At 47.2% G+C, this 20,375-nt stretch overlaps 1 long non-coding RNA gene across 1 annotated transcript; it reads left to right on the top strand.

Annotated features, from left to right (window-relative positions):
- LOC122235429 lies at nt 1–8,194 on the top strand. Its single transcript, XR_006213506.1, has 3 exons — nt 1–248; nt 2,060–2,167; nt 6,150–8,194. It is a non-coding gene; the product is annotated as an uncharacterized LOC122235429 (long non-coding RNA).
- The last annotated feature ends 12,181 nt before the right edge of the window (nt 8,195–20,375 follow it).

Genomic DNA, 20,375 nt, shown 5'->3' with positions numbered 1-20,375 from the left:
CAGAAAAAGAAGTAGAAACGAAACCATAGGATGTATTGTCTGAGGCCGCCCCCAGACACCGGGTCCTGACTCCAATAAATGTGCTTGTTCCAAGTGTCCTGTGCACCGACAGACATGTGCACATGTGGATACAGAGGAGCACTGCTTCCAGCCCAGTGCAGCACAGTGACTGGGACAAAAGGTACCTACAGGGGATGAGACAATGAGGAGGGAATGCAGGCCGACCCAGATCAAGCAAGACAAGAGGGGTAATGTACCTTTTCAGTCGTTATCTATAGGTTCTTTCACGGCTTATTTGAAATCTGCATTTCATTTCCACCCATTTGTGCAACTACTTAGTTAGACCAAAGTCTATGATTATCACCTTCACCTGAAAGATGTTTTTCCTCGCTTTTGTGGTGGCAAAATATCCGTCACAAAATTTACCATGTTAAGCATGTTTAAATGAACATCGATCGTTTCCACCAGGAAGTTCACGCTGTTGTGTAACTTTGATATCGCCAGTATCATCCATCTTCAGAGTTTTCATCACCCGACCTATATTTTTGTACCCTTTAAATAAAACCCCCCAGTACCGCTTCCCCTGGGTCCCTGTAATCACTACGTGGGAGGAGGGGGCGGGGGGGGGGTGGGGGTGGTGAGGCAAAAGCCAGACGACTTAGAGTCGCAGATCCAAGTTGGCGAGGAACCTAGGCAGCAATTTAAGAAAGGCAACTTGAAAGGTAGAAAGATATCCCAGTGCTGCGCATTTTCTGTGGGTCCCTAACACCTAGAAGGAAGCAATTTTAGCAAGGGTAGCCAAACGCGCGCATGCGTAAAGGAAAGGCCTCCCCCCCCCCCCCCAAAGAAAATCATTCCGAGTGTTTTCAAACTCGAAGGGCGGGGGTGGAGGCAGTACTAACGGGTACAATGTGCAACACTGCCACCTACTGGTTAGAGAAACAGAGTGACACACATGGCGAAGGAAAATCGATCTTTTCCGCTGTTCGACTGTAACGAGCCCTGCAGATCGGAGCCTAGGGAACGAGGAGGAATGCAGCTGAGGGGCAGAGAAAGCGGTAGCACGGCCGATGTGGCTAGGCCTAAGCGTCTTTGGCACAATAGCTTTCCGTGGTTCCGCCCCGGAATTAAGGCAACAGAAGCAGGAAGTCCCGCCTCCGGAAATTCCGGAGTCCGGTAAGGGAAAGGCCGGTCTCAGGGGTTCCTTCCATTTGTAGGGTTTGAGCAGGCTTGTGGTGGCTGAGTGAGGTGTCCAGCAGTCTGTGTGTTGAGTACTGAGGACTCCTTCCATACTGGTCCAAAGCCCCGAACACCTGTTATGCGGGTGCTATTCGTCGATTCCCGGGAGCTCCGACTGTCCCTTGGGCGACCGAGTCCGGATTCCCTGGTCATTGTTCTGTCCACTCCGGCCTGCGTACACGTTCTTCCCGTGGCACAGTTGCTGTAGTCCTGTCAGCCTCCAGGAGACAAACCGGCCACCCCGGTCATCTCCGTCTTTAGTGTAGTTCTTCCCAACCCGGGCATCCCGCTGTCCTCGGACCTCCCCTGTGCCCTGGACTTCTGGAGACCCTGCTCCCCTTGCTGGTGTGACTGTCTAGCATTCTCCTCTCTCATCACCACAAACAGGATGCCCTGTTCTCCAGCTCCCTCCCTGGAATGCCTGTACATCCACAGCTGTCAGCCCTTTTGAGAGCCACCAGTTTGAGGGCCACAGGGTTACTTCAGTGTAGATTGTCCTCCCCTCATCCCCACGTAATGAGAAAAATTTTGGTTTTGAAAGATTAAAGTATTGAGCCAATCTCAAGTGCTTTTAAAAAAATGTTTATTTATTTTGGGGAGACACAGATAGAGCGCCAGCAGGGGAGGAGCAGAGAGAGGGAGAAAAGGATTCCGAAGCAGTCTCCAGGCTCTGAGCCGTCAGCACAGAGCCCTAAAGCCCCATGCAGGACTCAAACACACAAACCTGAGATCATGACCTCAGCCAAAGTCAGAAGCTTAACTAACTGAGCCACCTAGGCGCCCCAAGTGCTGCTCTTTTAATTGATTATGTGGTAAATAGGAGACTGGAAAAAAGGTTGCCAAACCTCCAAGATACTCCAGGACTGGTCACCTAGGAAGACACACCCAGATTTGCCCCAGAACTCCTGGAAGACATCACAAGCTTTAGGTAAGTTCATCTCTGCTGCCCGAGTATCCTTAATAGTTACCAGGCGCTGGTGGGAGCAGAAGACTTAGGACTGAAGCTTTCTGGGTACTGACGTTACAATTGCTGACAAGCATCTCCTAGGACCCTTTTAACACATAGTGTCTGTCTTCGAACTCTGAGTTTATTTTTATGGATCGTCCCTGCTGACGATGGCACAAGGGTTCATGATTGGTAATCTTCTCTTTTATGTTTCTTTCTCTGCTAGCCAATCTCTTTTTGCTTAATAAAAAAAAAAAAGCAAATCCTAAAGCTTTCCCTTTGGGATCTGGATATACTATATAGGAGTCTTGTCAGCATGAAGGTCAAGCAAAGATGAATGTTGTCTCCCAGTACTGGAGGAGTATGTGACACAAAGAGGTGGCAGATGGAGGTAAGGCTCTCAGGTCAGACTCCCCTGAATGGGAGGGGACAAGTGAGATGTATCAGACAAGTGGAGGAAAGGATTTTGCACCTATTTGCGTTTGGGACTCAGAGGAGTTCACTTTGCAGGCTGACCCAGCAGTCTCTTTGGGCAGAGGGATGGCTGAAGTTTAGGAACTTAGCTTACTGGAGCTGATCTTGGCTCTTGCTGTGCTGTGACACCCCAGAGGCTGCATCCCAGGATAAGGAAATGTGGAAAGTGAGTGACTCCCCATCAGGGGTTAATGATGGGGAGCATCAGCAGCATGCAGCAGACTAGGTGACCCTGCAGCTGAGGCTGTGGAGCAACAGCCCTTCCCGCAGAAGTGATGGACGTTGAGACCAAGAATCCAAGAGGTCTCCACATGCCAACACAGGTGAGCTGAGGCTGGGTCAGCCAGGAAGCAGCAGGTACTGGCCAAGAGGAGAGAGAGGAAAAAGCTGGTTTCACCAGCCACATGCAAGGTGGTGCAGGTCACTTCACCAGGTGGACCAGGGACACAAGAGTCCTCCTTCCCTCAGAAACCACCCAGGAGACTGTGAGCAACATAAGGATTTCATACACCCCATTCCAGCACCACCCGGGGAGACTTGTAAAGCACACATACACCTTCCCCACTTGGAGGCAAGAAGGAAGGTGTGGTGGAAATCTGAGCGACTGAGCACTTCCTCAGCTAGACCAGTCACATGATTGATATCAACGATGCTTGGCAGATCATCAATGAATTCAGTGGGGTTTTTGCTCCTTTTCTGTGTAGTCCTGAGAGTGAATAATCATGAAGATCACATCAGCCAGAGAGAATCAATTACCCACCGTGCCCTTGTGGTCTGAGGAGCACCGGTGAATCTGTGATCCCAGCTCACCATCCCCACAGGCCCCTGCTCTGTCCACCCTCCAATCAGTCCATGTTAGAGGAGGATGGGGCATCCTTGCCTTGTCCTCTCCTTTAACTAGGACAACGTTTCATGTCCCATAAATGGACCCCCAAAGCAGAGCACAGAAGGAAGAGCAGACCAGACAGACACAGCGGAGTAACTCATGAGAGCTGTCACTGAGGTGAGCAGGTCCTTCTCAAGTCTGTCATGCCCTCCACGAGTGATGCCAGGCTCCATTCTCCTTTAACAACACAGGCCCCTTTTTCCAGGGCCTGAGCCATGCATAAAATGCTGTAGCATCCTTTAGGACTGGAGAAAATCACAAACACATTAGAGCTACTCTGCTTTCATTGCCTCCGTAGCCTTCTGCGACCTCATTGTTGTGCAGGATGGTTTTTTGGGGGGCTGTGGTTCCTCCCCCAGTTCCTTCTGAAGGCATCTCAGGATTATACCTCTCTCCTTCCATCCTCTACGATACACCTATCCCTTCAGTCCTAGCCAAAGCAATTCCCATTCTGAAGTGAGATCTATCAGGCAGTGAGAGGGAGGGAGAAAGGGCTGTGTGCTGGAAGGGGGTGAGCCATTCTGTTGTCATGGCAACATTCTTCTGCAGCTCCTCACTGGGTCACTCAGTCTCAGGCGTCAGCTTGCCTGAAGGTCCAGGATAGATGGGAAAGCACTTGTCTCCCTCTCCTTGTCTTTTTGTGATGAGACGTTGAGATGATGTAAAAAGAGAAAAATGGTTACCAGGGTACCTGAAGCTTCACCCATCTGACTCAAGAGGAAAAAAACCCAAGCCACAAAAGGGAGTAGAAACTAAACCACAGGATGTATTATGGGAGGCCACCCATAGAGAAAGGGTCCTGACTGTCAATAAATGTGCTTGTTACACACGCACACGTAGATACAGAGGAGCACTGCTTCCAGCCCAGAGCAGCACACTGACTGAGGCAATAGGTACCAAGGGGGAGACCTGATGAGACAATGAGGAGGGAATGCAGGCCAACCCAGATCAAGCAAGGCAAGAGGGGCAATGTACCTTTTCAGTAGTTATCTACCGGTTCTTTCACGGCTTATTTGAAATCTGCATTTCATTTCCACCTATTTGTGTAACTACTTATTTAGGACAAACTCTATCCTATGTCACCTGTGTTTTCTCCCTTTTTTGGTACTAAAACCGATCACATAAAATGTACCATGTTAAGCATGTTTAAATGAACATCGATTGGTTCCATCAGGAAGTTCACACTGTTGTGCAACTATCGCCAGTATCATCCATTTCCAAAATTTTCATCATCCGACCTGTATCTTTGTACTCTTTAATTAAGAACCCCCCAGTACCGCTTCCCCTCCGCGCCTGGTAATCACTACGTGTGGGGAAAAGCCAAAAAGCAGACGACTTAGAGACGCAGACATCCAAGTTGGTGAAGAACCTAGGCAGCAGTTTAAGAAAGGCAGGTTGAAAGGTAGAAAGATTTTATCCCAGGGCTGCGTGTTTTATTGGGTCCCTAACACGTAGAAAAAACCTATTTCCAGCCAGGGCAGCCAAAAGCGCGCATGCGTAAAAAGAAGGTCCTGTTGTTGTTGTTGTTGTTGTTGTTGTTGTTGTTTTAAAAGAAAGCAGCTCTGAGTTTTTTCAAACTCGGAAGGCGGGGGAAGAGGTGGTCCGAGCTGGTACAGTGCGCAACACTGCCACCTACTGGCCAGAGAAACGGAACGACACACATCACAAAGGAAAATCCATCGTTTCCTCTGTTCGCCTGTAAAGAGCCCTGCAGATCATAGCTGAGGTGGCAAAGAGGAATGCTGCTGAGGGGGAGCGAAGGCTGTGGTACAATCGAACTGGCCCGGCCGAACGGTCTTTGGCACAATAGCCTTCTATGGTCCTGCCCCGGAACTAAGCCAACAGAAGCAGGAAGGCCCGCGCCCGGAAGTTCCGGCGCCCGGTAGAGGAAAAGTCAGGGCTTCGGGATGCGTTCCAGTTGTGAGGTTCTGAGCCTGGTTCCGGCGACTGAGTGAGGTCCTTGCCAGTCTGTGTGCCCAGTTCTGAAGACGGTTTCCATACTCGTCCAAGGCCCCAAACCCCTGTTATCCGGCTGCTATTCCTCGATCCCCGGACTCTCAGACCGTCCTTTGGGCGACGCGTGTCCGAATCCCCTGGTCATTGTTCTGCCCACTCTAGCCTGTGAACGCTGGTCCCAAGGCACAGTTGCTATCCTCCTCTCAGCCCTCCCTCCCCTGCTGCCTCCAGGTCTATCAAGGCCCTAGAAGACAAACCGGCCACCCCCGGTCCTCTCCGTCCTCAGGGTTGTTCTCCCCAACACGAATATCCAGCTGCCCATGGACCTGCCTTGGACCCCGGACATCAGGAACCCCGCTCCCCTCCCTGGAGTCGCTGTCTAGCATTCCTCTCTCTCATCACCCCCAAAAGGCCTGTTCTCCAGCCCCCTCCCTCTACTGCGTCTACAGCCTAGGCATTAAGCCCTTTAGGGAGCCCCCCGGTTCTGTGGCCACTTAGGTCATGTCACATCCTACTAGGCCAGCTTAAGGGGCTATAAATTGTCCCGCGCAAAACAGGTCTTTGCTCCTTCCTCTCTCCTCTCCTGGTACACCCTAATAAAGACGAAATCCTGCAACCTCCTGACCTGTATCTTTTCTCTATCTGCAGTAACCTTCTAGTGCTCCATGACCCACGCTTCTCAAGAAGTTCAATGGTAATACATTAAAAAGAAGAAGAAGAAGAAGAAGAAGAAGAAGAAGAAGAAGAAGAAGAAGAAGAAAAGAAAAAAGAGCAGTTATCAGACAGGAACTCTCACCGCTTCACAGCAACACCTGATCTGCACCTGTATCTCTGCTATCCCTGTGGAATAAGGGACCTTATCCTACCTGAGGCCAGGCCCTTCACCTGGATCCCATGCCCATCTTCTGGAGGAGGAGTAGGACTTTGCAATGATTCCAATTATCATCTATCCATTTATTTATTTCTCCATCATTCTGTTATCTATGATAACAAGAAGCAGTAAAACGTAAAGCCATCCCTTATCCCATATCTTTCTGAGACACTGCCACATTTCGCTTGCTGTAAACAGCAAGTCTTCCCTTGTTCTGTAACCATTTTTTTTTTTTTTGCTAACTTCTCCAGTCCAGCTTCTATCAACCTGCCCCCCCCCCAGATGAAAACAGCTATCAAGGGCACCAGTGAATCCCTTTGATGATGTCCTCTCCTCAACCTACTGTACCTCTCAGATAGCTCTGGTACACTTAACAATTGCCTGGTTCTTGAAAGTGTCCCTCCCTCCCTCCCTCCCTTTCTTCTAATTTGTATTTTGGTCTATTTGAAAATTTACTCTTTGGGTGATGTTCTCCCAAACCCAGTGGCCACTGTGCTCCTTGTCAGTGTTTATTGCTCACTCCCTATTCCACAGGGCTTTTAACAGGGCCCTTCCCATCTACACTCTCTCTGTGGGTTGTTTCATCCTTGGTGCCAGCACAGAGCATGGACACAATGGGACCTCCCACGTTCGTACCTCATGCATCAACCTGTCCCCTGAGATCCACATTTGTCTGTGTCTTTGCTGGATGACCAGAAGGGAGCAGACACTTAACATGTCCCAAGCATGCCTCTTCATGTGACATGTTCCTTTGGTCTCCACTGCAACCCAGCACCACGTCCTCTGGATTCGATCTTCTGAAAACATCCTGTATCCATCCCGTTCTGTGCTCATCTACTGCTACTGTTTTCGTATCCAAATAATCTGCTCATCTCTTGTCTTCATGGCAGTAACTCTGGCCTACTCCTGTTCCTTGCACACGCTTCTTCCCTCCTTAGGACATTGGTGATCACAGTTGTCTCTGCCTGGGAGAGTCTCTCCCTGGATCCTTACATGGTGGGTTCCTTCTAGCCTTCTGGTTTCTGCTCCATTATTGCCTCCTCAGAGAGGCTCTCCCTGACCCCCTTGTGTAAAGTAGGTTGTTCCTGGCCTAGGACCTGGGTTATTTTCTTCCTAACACTTAGCCCACTAATTTGCTTATTCCTTGGTTGGTTGGTTGGTTGGTTGGTATTCTCTCACTCCCCAGATAAGTGCTACGTGACCGGCTTGTACAAGAGCACCACACACCTATTAAGAGAGGCTCTCATTAATGTTATGGAATGCCGAATAAAAGGTCACCTGACACCTGTTGTTGCTTTGTTGTGGGTTACTGAAAGGGTATCACTGGGGTGGGGGAGGGTTCCTGGATAATCTCCCTTTAAACCCACAGGAACACGTGTGCCCCATGGTAACTCCTGCAGGTTTTGAGGTGTTTGTACTAATGACACACAAAAAAACCTTTCTTCTCAGTCGTTAAATTACTTCACTTGCTGCTTAAAATGAGATACCCATGATGAATGAGAGAAAGAAAGAGAAGAGGTTGGCCCATCATAAGGACACCTAGGGTGGGCAGCAGTGCTCTCAAGACTTCATCTAGTGAACTCTCAGGCTGCATAGCAGCAGGCGTGTTCCTTAGTGTCCCTGTGACTTGGTTTCTCCATCTGCACTTAGGACAGTCAGGGCATGTGCCCGTAAGGTGAATGAAACTATTTTCAGAACAAAGCTGGCACCAGGAGTTCTCAAGATGTTTCATAAATCATTGCTTCGCATTGTGAGTGACTGCCTGTGGGAGAATCAGGAGCCTGAGAAGAGCAGCCAGAGTGTTCCCACGTGTATTGTCTGTATGGGACCCACACCCATGGAACTAGCTAGGGAGAAACTGTCCTGGTTAGGACCGAGCCAGGAACCTGTATTGTAACTCCAGCAGGAAGGCCACTAAAGGCATTGTGCCCAGAATGGGAAGTTCTCAAGCAAACACTTTCATTTTGGGGATGTTACCTTTAGGGCAGTTGTTCTTTAATTCTGTTTTCCAGTCATGTAGACTGTGCTTCCCCCGGTAATGAGAAAAGTAGTTACTTTGAACGATTAAACTATGGAGCCAGTCTCCGTGCTGCTGTTTTAATTCATTATGTGGTAAATAGGAGACTGGAAAAAAGGTTGCCAAACCTCCAAATACTCCTGGACTAGTCACCTAGGAAGACACACCCAGATTTGCCCCAGAACTCCTGGAAGACATCACAAGCTTTGGGTAAGTTCATCTCTGCTGCCGAGTATCCAGGTGCTGGTGGGAGCAGAGGACTTAGGATTGAAGCTCTCTGGGTACTGATGTTACAATTGCTGACAAGCATCTCCTAGGACCCTTTTAAAACATGGTGTCTGTCTTTGAACTCTGAGTTTACTTTTATAGATCGTCCCTACTGACAATGGCACAAGGGTTCATGACTGACTGGTAATCCTCTCTCTTTTATGTTTCTTTCTCACTAGCCAATCTCTTTTTGCTTAATAATAATAATAATAAAAGCAAATCCTAAAGCTTTCCCTTTGGGATCTGGATATACTATGGGAGTCTTGTCAGCATGAAGGTCAAGCAAAGATGAATGTTGTCTCCCAGTACTGGAGGAGTACGTGACACAAAGAGGTGGCAGATGGAGGTAAGGCTCTCAGGTCAGACTCCCCTGAATGGGAGGGGACAAGCGAGATGTATCAGACAAGTGGAGGAAAGGATTTTGCACCTATTTGCATTTGGGACTCAGAGGAGTTCACTTTGCAGGCTGACCCAGCAGTCTCTTTGGGCAGAGGGATGGTTGAAGTTTAGGAACTTAGCTTACTGGAGCTGATCCTGGCTCCCGCTGTGCTGTCTCACCTCAGGGGCTGCATTCCCAGTAGAGGAAATGTGGAAAGTGACTGAGACCACATGAAAGGGTCCATGAAGGAGGTCTAAATAGGCAAAGGACTAGACCCTGCAGCTGAGGCTGTGGAGCAAAGGCCCTGTCAAGGGTGATGATGGAGGTTGAGACCAAGAATCCGAGAGGTCTACAGATGCCAGTACAGGTGAGCTGAGGCTAGGTGAGCCAGGGGGCATCCTGTGCCCATCAAAAGGAAGACAGGGACATGTAAGTTTCACTAGTGAAATGCACAGATGGTGCAGGTAACTTCACCAGGTGGACCAGGGAGACAAGAATCCTCCTTCCCTAGAAACCACCCAGAACACTGTGAGCAACTTAAGAATTTCAAAACCCCCCCTTCCAACATCACCCAGGAGACTTGTAAACCACAATACACCTTCCCCACCTTGGAGGCAAGTAGGGAGGTTTGGTGGAAATCTGAGTGGGCACTTCCTCAACTGGACCAGTCACAGTGTTATGGAACCAGGCTGGAATGCTGGTCGAAAAACCAAGAGGTACTCGGAGATCTTGGTGGATCAGAGATTTAACAGTTGCAGGCCCAGAGGAGATGATTTGTCCAAAGATCTGAGTCCCTAATGTGAGCGGGAAGGGTAATTTATAGTTGTAAGCGTCCATATTTGTGTGTGTGTGGGAGGTTTCGCAAGTGCAGCAAAGAACAACCCGGGGGAGGGGTCTCTAAGCTAGAGACCAGAGTTTGTTTTAGTCCCATCAGCCATCTTTGGTGTACTCTATTCACTTCTCCAACATTCCCCCCCTTGATGTCTTTTAAAAAACTTTTAGTAGGCATCACCTTTCAGTTTTACAGGTTGGTACTCTAGGAAGGCTAAGATAGGTGCAGCAGTTTTGCAAGCAACAGTGTTTTCAATAAAACCTACCACAGCATTCAGTATATGGGGGCGGATGGATATAAGTAAAATTATGGAGATGAGGGGCCCCGCCAGGGCAGGAAGCCAGAATGCCCAATCCGAGAGATCCCATCCTTTCCATTTTTTTAAAATATTTTCCTGTTGTCTGTGTGGAATTCTTTCCTTGAGTTCCTTAACCTTAGTTGTAACTATTCCTGACTGGTTTACGAAATAGCAACATTACTCTCCCAGAAAGATGCAAGTTCCTCCTTTTTCTGCAATGAGGAGGTCGAGGGCTCGCTTATTTTGGAGGGTCACTGCCACCAGAGTGTTTATTTGGCTTTGTAAAGTTACCAGAGAATCTGCCACCTCTTCCATTTCTTTATTTAGCTCTTGGGTTAGTCTATGGTATAGCACCATGGATGAACCTATGCCCCCATTCCAGTTCCTATTCCTGTCGCAATTCCTGCTCCTATCAGAACGGGTAGCAGGATTACCCGTTTAGCCCGGGACTTGGGGCTAAAGGCTGTTAGGAGCTGATCTTCAGTGTACACGGATATCTCTGGGATTAGGAAGATGGAATAACATATCTAGGTCCAGTTGGCCTCTAAGCATTGGTAGGCCAAATTAGAACACAGATAGAACACCCCAGGGGTTGAACATAGGGTTGTATTTCTCTTTAACATTGTATTTCTTCTGCATAGAGAGGTACCATTCATACCTTCAGGGACTGTACAGATTAGATTGTCAGCATTTGTGAAATGGATCCCAGTGGCCAAGGGTCCAATTAAGACAGAGGTGTTGGTTTTGAGATTTTAAGGAGCTTCCCAGGTCAAAGGGATAGGAGTGGCTAAATAAGCCCTTCAGCTGAGGGGCAAACACATCCAGCAGGTTTGGGTGTGATTACCTATTTTATGGGGGAGTTGTAGAGTAGTGTTGGCCCAACACTGGAGTGGAGAATTGGTAAGCATCTGATCGAGGGCTGAAAGGCTCAAACCCTGGTAGGCTGCTGGGAGAGTGGTCGCCTTTATGGCTTATATTACCCTGTCCTGGGTATTCTTTATAACCTTTTGAAGGGCCCTGTCTTGTACCCCTCCCCTGTCCAAGATCTCCCATTGAGAAAGGTAAGTGTAGTAAGCTCACTTCCCTCTCTGGAGGCCTTGTTGTGACATGGGTTCCTGACATTTTGGGTTATCTCTATGATCCAACACTTAGTTCTTCGGGCATGGGGTGACTGACAGAGAGCGGGTGTTTTTCCCTTGTAGCAATCTTTGTGGGGGGAGGTGAAGGCGCTGAACGCCCTTGACCCCCTTATGGTCATATAACAATCCTGCGGGCAAAGTTGGTAAGTGGCAGTTGTGAGGGTGAGACAGGTTATCATAATATACAGGCAATACTTAATAATCCTCCCATCCAGAGGAGGTATGTGAGACCTGGCATGCACCTTTTGTCCCATGTCCAGCTTCTTGGTGCAGTCTCTATGGGCCCAACAGTAAGAAGATCAGGGCTATGACACCAGTAAGGGGCAAGGGCTGGCAGAGTTGCATCTAAACCCCTGGTTTCAGTCCACACGTTGATTCCTCAAGCTTCTGCCATGCGCAGGCCAGCCAGCTTCCGGGGTGTGGCTGGAGCAGGGCTGGAGATCTCAGGGGCCAATGTCTTTTTGAGGGTCAGTTTAAGTGGGTTGACTGGATCTGGATCACTTCACCAGGTTGAGGGTTCCTTTGAGTTGGCCTTCTTAGCTCTGGAGTGATGGACCCATCACTCCATGGGACTCCCCATGGACTCCATGGGATGATACCTGAAACTGAATCCTCCATCCCCATGGACTCCATGGGATGATACCTGAAACTGAATCCTCTATTTGGTTGTATGTCTTGTAAGTCCACCTCCAAGTCTTTGAAAGGGGTGTGTTTCTGATAACTGTCAGATCAGGTTTAGGGAAGATATGGTTTGCATATTTAGAGATACATCCTGTTTTCCAGTTTAAATAATCATATACCCATGGGGTCTTATTATTATCCCCATACTATAACAAGCACAGAAGATTGCCTATATATGAAATACTGTGACAATTTTCTGAAGGTTATCTCAAGTTGTCTAGTTTAGGCAAACAACATACATTTAAAGGCAATTATAACTAGAATTTAACATCCATAACGGTGCACTGTTGAAACATAGTTGTTCTCTCTAACTCCCCCCCCCCTTTCCAGAGATAGCCAAATTGAGACCAATGCATTTGTAGGATAAATCCAGTCTTAACAAATCTGGCCTAATTATTTACATAAGCTCACCAAGAATAGCGATTGATCACGAGGATCTTTTAAAGTTTGCTTTGTTGGAACCTTTTATAAGGAAGCTCTGAGTTGAACTTTTAGTAACCTCTCCAGGCCAGAAGCCAAGCCAAATACTTGCCATCAGACAGGCCTGCAATACCTGTAGAATTGGGCGAATTCCTCTTCATGAGGTCCCCAAGATATCCTGAGGTTCCTGTACCTTCCAGGAAGTGACCTTTTTTACTTACCTGGTGAGGCTGTTGGGAACTCTGTAAGCAAGGCACCAGGCCAACATTTTCAAGGGGCTTTATGGCTCTATGTTTTATAAAGCCAACCCTAATTCCTTAAAGCTGTCTGGTCATATCTGTTTCTATGAATGTCACTCTCAACTATGACATTCCAGTCAAAGCCTTGGTAAAATAACCAGTATTTCCAAATGGTGACCTGTTACAAGATGAACAGATTCTTATTGAACTTATGCAAACAATTGCAATTGCCATGAAAGAAAGAATACTTGTTGAGAGTTTTGAATTTCAGGGGACTTATGTAGAGAGAAAAGATAAATGCTTTAGTTTACAAATGCATACTTTATGAAATTTTTGTATATCATATATATCTTAAGAGAAAGTTTCCTTAATCTGGAAGAGGAAACATTAGGGAACCAGCAATATTTTTAACAAGAATCAGAAAACTATAATCTTCCTCAGTTCATTTAATCCCTTGCTCCTAATTGTTGTTTAATTTGAATGCAGCTTTTAGTTCTGGAAATTCTTACCCATTTTAGTATTAATCTTAAAGATGCCAAATACCTGCATTTGTCCCCAAAGTCCTTTTTAGAAATCTCCTTGAAGAAGAAACACGTTTTGTGAGAGATAAGAACAATTATAAATGACAAAATCTCAGAAATAGACATCGTTAAAGATCTGGTGGGAGTTCATTATGATGTAATTGACAAAGAAATTCGGTTATTTCTGTAACACATAACATTTCAAATAATCAGAATATTAAGTGATGACCTTATATCAAAACATTAAAACTTTAGGAATTGTATATATTTGGGCACTTACAGTATTTACCTGTGCAATAGAACCTAAGGTTTACCATTGTATGACAGTGCTTTTCTAAGTAACTTAGCATCCTAAATAAAAGGGCCTAATTGGTCAAAAAGAGTTCATTTACTATTCAAATCCTGGGAAGTTTGTTAAAACCCCAGGAAGTCATAAGTGCATTCTAAATAGGATTACAGATCATTACAAATTTTTAAATTTTATTAATTTAACCAAAGTGGCAATAAAAGATTCCAAAGGTGAAACTATAGCATTATACAGTTGTTATCAAAACCTAGCTCCTTTAACATTGAGAAGTTTTAACTAAGTATTCAAAGACCTGATAAAGATGAAACCTAAAACTTTGATTTTCCTGGAGGATAAACCTTTGTTTACATTGTCTTATAAGAGCAGATCAACAGTTCAAGAAAACTTTGTCATTTGAGTAGAGAGAAAAGCAGAATTTTAACCTTATACCAGCGTACTTTAAAAATTTTTATTTATCTCAACCTTCTACAACATTTTTTTTGCTTTTAAATTTTGTTTCAAAGCCATTTCTTTCCAAATAACCAGTCTCATTTAGGACAAAATTACTTTTTTTTTACCCTTACCAAAACTGTATTTTTATTTCTTATATCTTTTTTATATACCTCTTATTTTCCTATATACAGGGTTGCTTTCTTTATTTTCATCAGTCTTAAGTAAATTTAGCAGAATTTTAACTCTTAGGATATTTGGTCTCCAATTGAGGACTTAGTAACCAATCGAGAGGTGTTTACATCAGAAGTTTTGTAAATTCATGAACCAATTAAGATGGTAAATTCATGAACCAATTAAGTACAAAGCATGTTTTCCAGTAGGTCTTAATAGCCTTAATTTCTCAGCAATAAGAAGTTAAAAACACAAACCTATGTTCAATAATTAAAGCTTTAGCATTACACCATATTTGGAAAGTTTCAGGTTACCAAGGACCTTGAAAGTTATCTTAACAATTATCCATGAAAACTTTGAGACATACAAAATTAACTATCATTAAAAAATTGCAACAGAGATAACATGAGCTTATTTGACCTTTGCCGATAACTTTAAAGACAGGTCCAATAAACTTAAATTAGTTTAAACATTGAAAACGTTTCACCTGAGTCCACCTAAAAGTCAATCAATTTTTCTCCATTGTCAATTTTCATTTGGCGCTCCAGTGGAGATATCTGAAATGGGCGGTCCAAGGGGGGTGCACTTTGCTCCTTGACTTGGAGGGTGGGAAGAGGAACCAATGGTGCCTGAGACACTGGGGATGATATAGGGCCACACCCAAGTTGGTGCAGAAACATGAGGGGGAGGGGAGGCAGAAGCAGCAACTGCTTGGGAATATTCCTTAAAGTCCCTGTCCTGAGGTAGACAAATCGCAGTTGGCTCCAATTATAGCTGTTAACCTGGGAAATGAAGAAGAATCCCTCACATCTATTAGGCAGAGGAACAGGGAGAGAGAGTCAGTGTCCCCTTTTAGTCTGATTCTATCTTGGCTAGACCGGTAAGGTCCCCTTCTCGAGGTTCCTCCTGATATTGGCTGGGTTTTTGGGACTTTCCCTGGTTGAGACACTTATTCTTTTTAATGTCCTTTCCCCTTGCAGTAGTTTCATTGACCCATTGCTAAGGAGGTTCTGGGCCTCCCTGCTTTTGGAGGCTAGACCTTTCCCCGTCCGTTTGTTGTGGCTCTCTTGTGCCTCTGGAGCAAACAGGGTATAAGCTTTGCATCACCTCTCATAATAATCCCCGTGAGAATCCCCTTGCTGCTGGGCATATTAATGGCCTTCTCAGCCCCCAGCTCTGATCCTCCGGAGTAGAGCCTCTTGATACTGGAGGATGTAAATGGGCATCCGGAGAGAGCCTGTGCCTGGCTGAGGGCAAGGGCGCAATCTGGCCACTGGTCTTTGTGGGGGAGGGTTCTCTGGCCAGGAAGGGGAGGAGAAATGGTGCCAGCAGAGACAGCAGCAAGACAAGGGAGGAGTTTCAAGCTTAGGGGAGGGGGAGGGAGCCTAATGAGTCATGAAAAGGCTGAACACTGGGGAGCAGTGGGTCTCTTCTTTGGATCCCTGGGTGAGTCTCCGGATAAAGCAGCTAAAACCTTTGCCTGGCTCTCCTTGCTCCATCCCAACCCCACAATGCCACAACCCCACAATGCTCCCATGAGGCGGAGTTGCAAAGACAGACAGAGGGACAGGGGAACCCCCTCCAATGAGGAGACCAGCCAGATGCCTGCCTGGCCATGTCCCAAAGGAACCCAGGCAACGCTCAGCCCCACAGGTCCCAGCCCTGCTACCCATGATCAGAAACCACTCTGATATCACCACAGACCAAGTGCCATCCATCATGCAATCGCAGATGGGCCCACTCAGACTCCGTGGGCCCCTGGGGACCCCAAGTGTGCCCGCCCGTGGAGCCACAGAATCGAACTCGGCAGGCAAGCTAGACCGAGTCGCACATTCACACTCACATACACACCAGAGGTTATTACATTCCCTCCCACAGAATTCCTACCTGTGAGACCTCTGAGGTCTCTGGGAAGTGATCAGGTCCCCCTTCCACTCTTGCGAATGGGCCTGACTAGTTTGGGCCCCAGCCTTACCGGTTCCGACGTCAGGTCCAGGCCCTCACCTGCCAAGTCTCCTCGAGTCCAGCCGGAACTGCGGAGCGGGTGCCGGCCTGTGGCAACTGAGCAGGAGACTGCCGAAATTCAGGCAGGGCGCGCCTTCTCCCTTGCGATCCTTTATTCTGTCACCGTCTCCCAAACCCGTGGCAACAATGGGCCAGCGCGGTTGGGTTTCCTGGTCAGCGAACCAAATATGTTAAGGAACCAGCTGGTACACTGGCGGAAAAACCAAGCAGCACTCGGAGATCTTGGTGGATCAGAGATTTATTTAACACCGGCAGGCTCAGAGGAGACCATTTCTCCGAAGATCTGAGCCCTGAATGCGAGCGGGAAGGGTAATTTATAGTTGTAAGCCTCCATATTTGTGGGGGGAGAGGGTTTCGCGCGCGCAGCAAAGGAAGAAGAACCAGGAGGAGGGGTCTCTAAGCTAGAGACCAGAGTTTGTTTTAGTCCAATCAGCCATCTTTGGTGTACTTTATCCATTTCTCCAACAACATTATAGATATCGAACACGCTTACCAGCTCAGCAATGAATTCAGTGCGGGTTTTTTTGCTCCCCTTCTATCCAGTCCTGAGAGTGGACAATCATGAAAATCACATCAGCCAGAGAGAATCACTTAACCACCGTGCCCTTGTTGTCTGAGGAGCACTGGTGAATCTGTGATCCCAGCTCACCATCCCCACAGGTCCTGCTCTGTCCACCCTCCAGTCCATCCATGTTAGAGGAGGATGGGTTATCCTTGCCTTGTCCTCTCCTTTAACTAGGACAACGTTTCATGTCCCATAAATGGACCCCCAAAGCAGAGCACAGAAAGAAGAGAAGACCAGACAGACACACAGACTGGAGTAACTCATGAGAACTGTGACTGAGGTGAGCAGGTCCTTCTCAAGTCTGTCATTGTCCTCTCCAAGTGACGCCAGGCTCCATTCTCCTTTAACAACACAGACCCCATTTTCCATGGCCTGAGCTGTGGTGCTTGGCTTCAGAAAATGCTGTAGCATCCTGTAAAGCTGGAGAAAATCACAGAAACACATTAGATCTACTGTGCTTTCATAGCCTTTGTAGCCTCCTGGGACTTCAGTGCTGTACCTGATGCTTTCTTTGGGGCTGTGGTCCCTCCCCCAGGTCCTTCTGAGGGCATCCCAAGATTACACCTCTCTCCTTGCATCCTCTGCTATACATCTATCCCTTCCCTCCTAGCCAAAGCACATTGCTATTCTCAGGTGAGATCAGGCCTTGAGAGGGAGGTAGAAGGGCCTGTGTGCTGGATGGGGGTGAGCTAATCTGTTGTCATGGCAACATTCTTCTGCTCAACCTCACTGGGTCACTCACTCAAAGGCATCAGCGGGGCTAAAGGTCCAGGACAGATGAGAAAGCACTTGTCTCCATCTCCCTCCCTTTCTGTGTTCAGCTGTTTGATGAGGTTTTGGAGTGATGTTGGGCTTCCTGGGGTCTGGAGCACCCACCAGGAAGTCTTTTGTGCAAAAAGGTGATTTTATTAAAGCAGGGGACAGGACCCTTGGGCAGAATGAGTTAAGAGTGCCTCCTTATATACCTTGAAGTTGGGGAGGTAAAGTCAAATGAGAGGCCTCCAGAGAGATTTTGATACTTAAAGAGGACTCCTAAGATACCTGAGGCCTTGCTATTGTCTAGGGAAGGTTGCTTTTCTGTTTAGCAAAGCATTAGCATTAAGACTGCAGGGAGTTCCTGGAGAAATGTTTTACTCTGACTGCCTCAACTATCTGTCAATGGGCTGCATTTTATAACGAAATTTAATTTTACCTGCCATTTCCTTCTTGCCTTTGTTTACCATATCACTGTGGAGGGGAGGGTGATGTTGGGGCTCCAGGGAACTAAGTCTATTGGTTTCTGGAGATTAGGCTATCCATAAGATTGCCATTTTCTTGTAATTTACTAAGATATTTGTAAACTGATGGAGACCCAGGTCCTGTAGGACTGTGATCTCTCTCAGTTGGCCATTTGTTTTCTTTCCTTCCCTTTGTCCTTGGACAGCCACTAGTGCTTGAGGAATATCACACACATCCCCCCTGGCGGTGGGTGGGGGGTGCTGTTACCTTGTACTCTGTCCTCAGCCTGCCCCAAGTGCCCTCATCACTTTGAGATGATTTAAAAAAAAAAAAAAAAAAGGTTACCAGGGTAACTGAAGCTTCATCCTTCTGACTCAAGAGGTAAAAACAAAAAAACAAAAAACCAAAACAAAACACAACACAACACACACACACACACACACACACACACACACACACACAGGAGTAGAAACTAAACCACAGGATGTATTGTGGGAGGCCACCCACAGAGACCGGGGCCTGTCAATGTGCTTGTGTCAAGGGTCCTGTGCATGCAGTCACGTGGATTCTGCAGCGCACACCTTCCAGCCCAGAGCAGCACAGTGACTGCTACATAAGGTACGGGGAGACAGGGGATGAGACAAGGAGGAAAGAATGCAGGCTGACCCAGATCAAGCAAGGTTAGAGGGGCAATTTACCCTTTCAACATTGTTATCTACGGGTTCTCCAAAGGCTTATTTGAAATATTTATTTCATTTCGACCCATCTGTGCAACTGCTTATTTAGAGCAAACTCTATGATAAGTCACCTGCACCTGAAACATGTTTTTCCTCGCTTTTGTGGTGGTAAAATTCCCATCACATAAAATTTACCATGTTAATTATTTTTAAATGAACAGTAGCATCAGGAAATTCACACTGTTGTGCAACTGATGAGGTTTTTTGGGTGATGGGAAGGGTTCGTGGGGTTCGGAGCCCAAGGCCAAAAAACAATTCTGGAGACGTCTTTGGTGCAAAAATGATTTTGTTAAATCAAGGGGACAGGGCCCATGACCAGAAGCACCGCCCAGCACCTAGGGTAGAGACTGGTTGTATATTTGAGATTTGGGGGAGGTAAAGTCAAAGGGAAGTTTCCAGTGAGATTTTCATATGCTAAGGAAAACTCAGAATACTGGAGGCCCAGGTGTGGTCAAGCTATGGTAGTTTTTCCCTCTAGCAAAGTATTAGCATTAAGACTGTAGTGAGTTCCCAGGAGAAATACTTTACTCTTCCGGCTTCCAGTATTTGTCAATGGGCTGCAGGTTATAAAATTTAATTTTATCTGCTATTTCCTTCTTCCTTTGTTTCCCACACCACAACCATCGCCTAATCATCTATGTCCAGAATTTTCATCACCCCAACTGTATCTTTATACCTTTTAGTTAAGAACTCCCCACCAGCGGTTCCCATCCGCACCTGGTAACCACTAGGTGTGCGGGGAAAGCCAATAAACAGAGGACTTAAAGCCAATAAACAAAGATGCAGGAATAAAGTAGCTGAGGAACCCAGTCAGCAATTTAAGAAAAGCAACATGAAAGGCAGAACTTTTTGTACCAGGGTGCCCATTGCTATTGGAGCCCTCACAGAACCTAGAGGAATATTTAGGCCAGGCAGCCTAAACCACACAGGCACAAAAAGAAGGCCCTGTTTTTTGAGAAGTCGGCTGCGAGTTTTTTTAAGTGCGAAAGGCGGGGTAGGAGGCCGGCCAAATGCCAACATGGCGCAGCACTGCCACCTACTGGCCAGAGAAACTGCGTGTCACACACTGTGATGGAAAATCCATCTTTTCTGCTGTTCTCCAGTTAACATCCCTGCAGATTATAGCTGAGGGAGCAAAGAGGAATGCCGCTGAGTGGCAGAAAAAGCTGTAGTACCACCGAAGTGGTCAATTATGAACCGCCTCCCTTGGTACAGAAGTCTTCCTCTGCCCCGCCCTGGAACTGTGCCGGCAGAAGCAGGAAGTTCCGCTCCCAGAAGTTCCGGCACCGCGGAGGGGTAAAGCCGGGACTCGGCCCTGCGTTCCGATTGGCGGGTTCTAGGCCTGCAGTCGGGGATTGAGGTGTCTGGTAGTCTGTGTTCCTGGATCAGCCCAGGGTTTTTAGACTGCTCCGAAGGGACGTAACCCCTGATATCGGGGTCCTGTCCCCCAATTCCCGGGCATTCCGACCACCTCTCTGGCGACGCGTGAATGTATTCCCTGGTCATTGTCCTTCTGCCTAGTCCAGCCTGTGAACACGCTCTTTCCTTGGCACGCGCGCTGTCTTCTCAGCCCTGACTCCGCTCTCTCTGGGCCTCCTCGTGACTCCAGTAGACCACCAGGCCACTCTGGTCCTCTCTGTCCTCGGGTTTGTTCTCCCCAACCCGAGCATCCCGCTGCCAGCGGACCTGCCCTGGTCATCAGAAAACCCTGTTCCCATCCCTGGTGTCGCATTCTAGCTTTCCCCTCTTTCATCA

Source organism: Panthera tigris, chromosome X (assembly GCF_018350195.1).
Source record: "Panthera tigris isolate Pti1 chromosome X, P.tigris_Pti1_mat1.1, whole genome shotgun sequence".
Taxonomy (NCBI): domain Eukaryota; kingdom Metazoa; phylum Chordata; class Mammalia; order Carnivora; family Felidae; genus Panthera; species Panthera tigris.
Note: the sequence above shows the minus strand (reverse complement) of the source record. Positions and strands in the feature narration are given on the sequence as shown.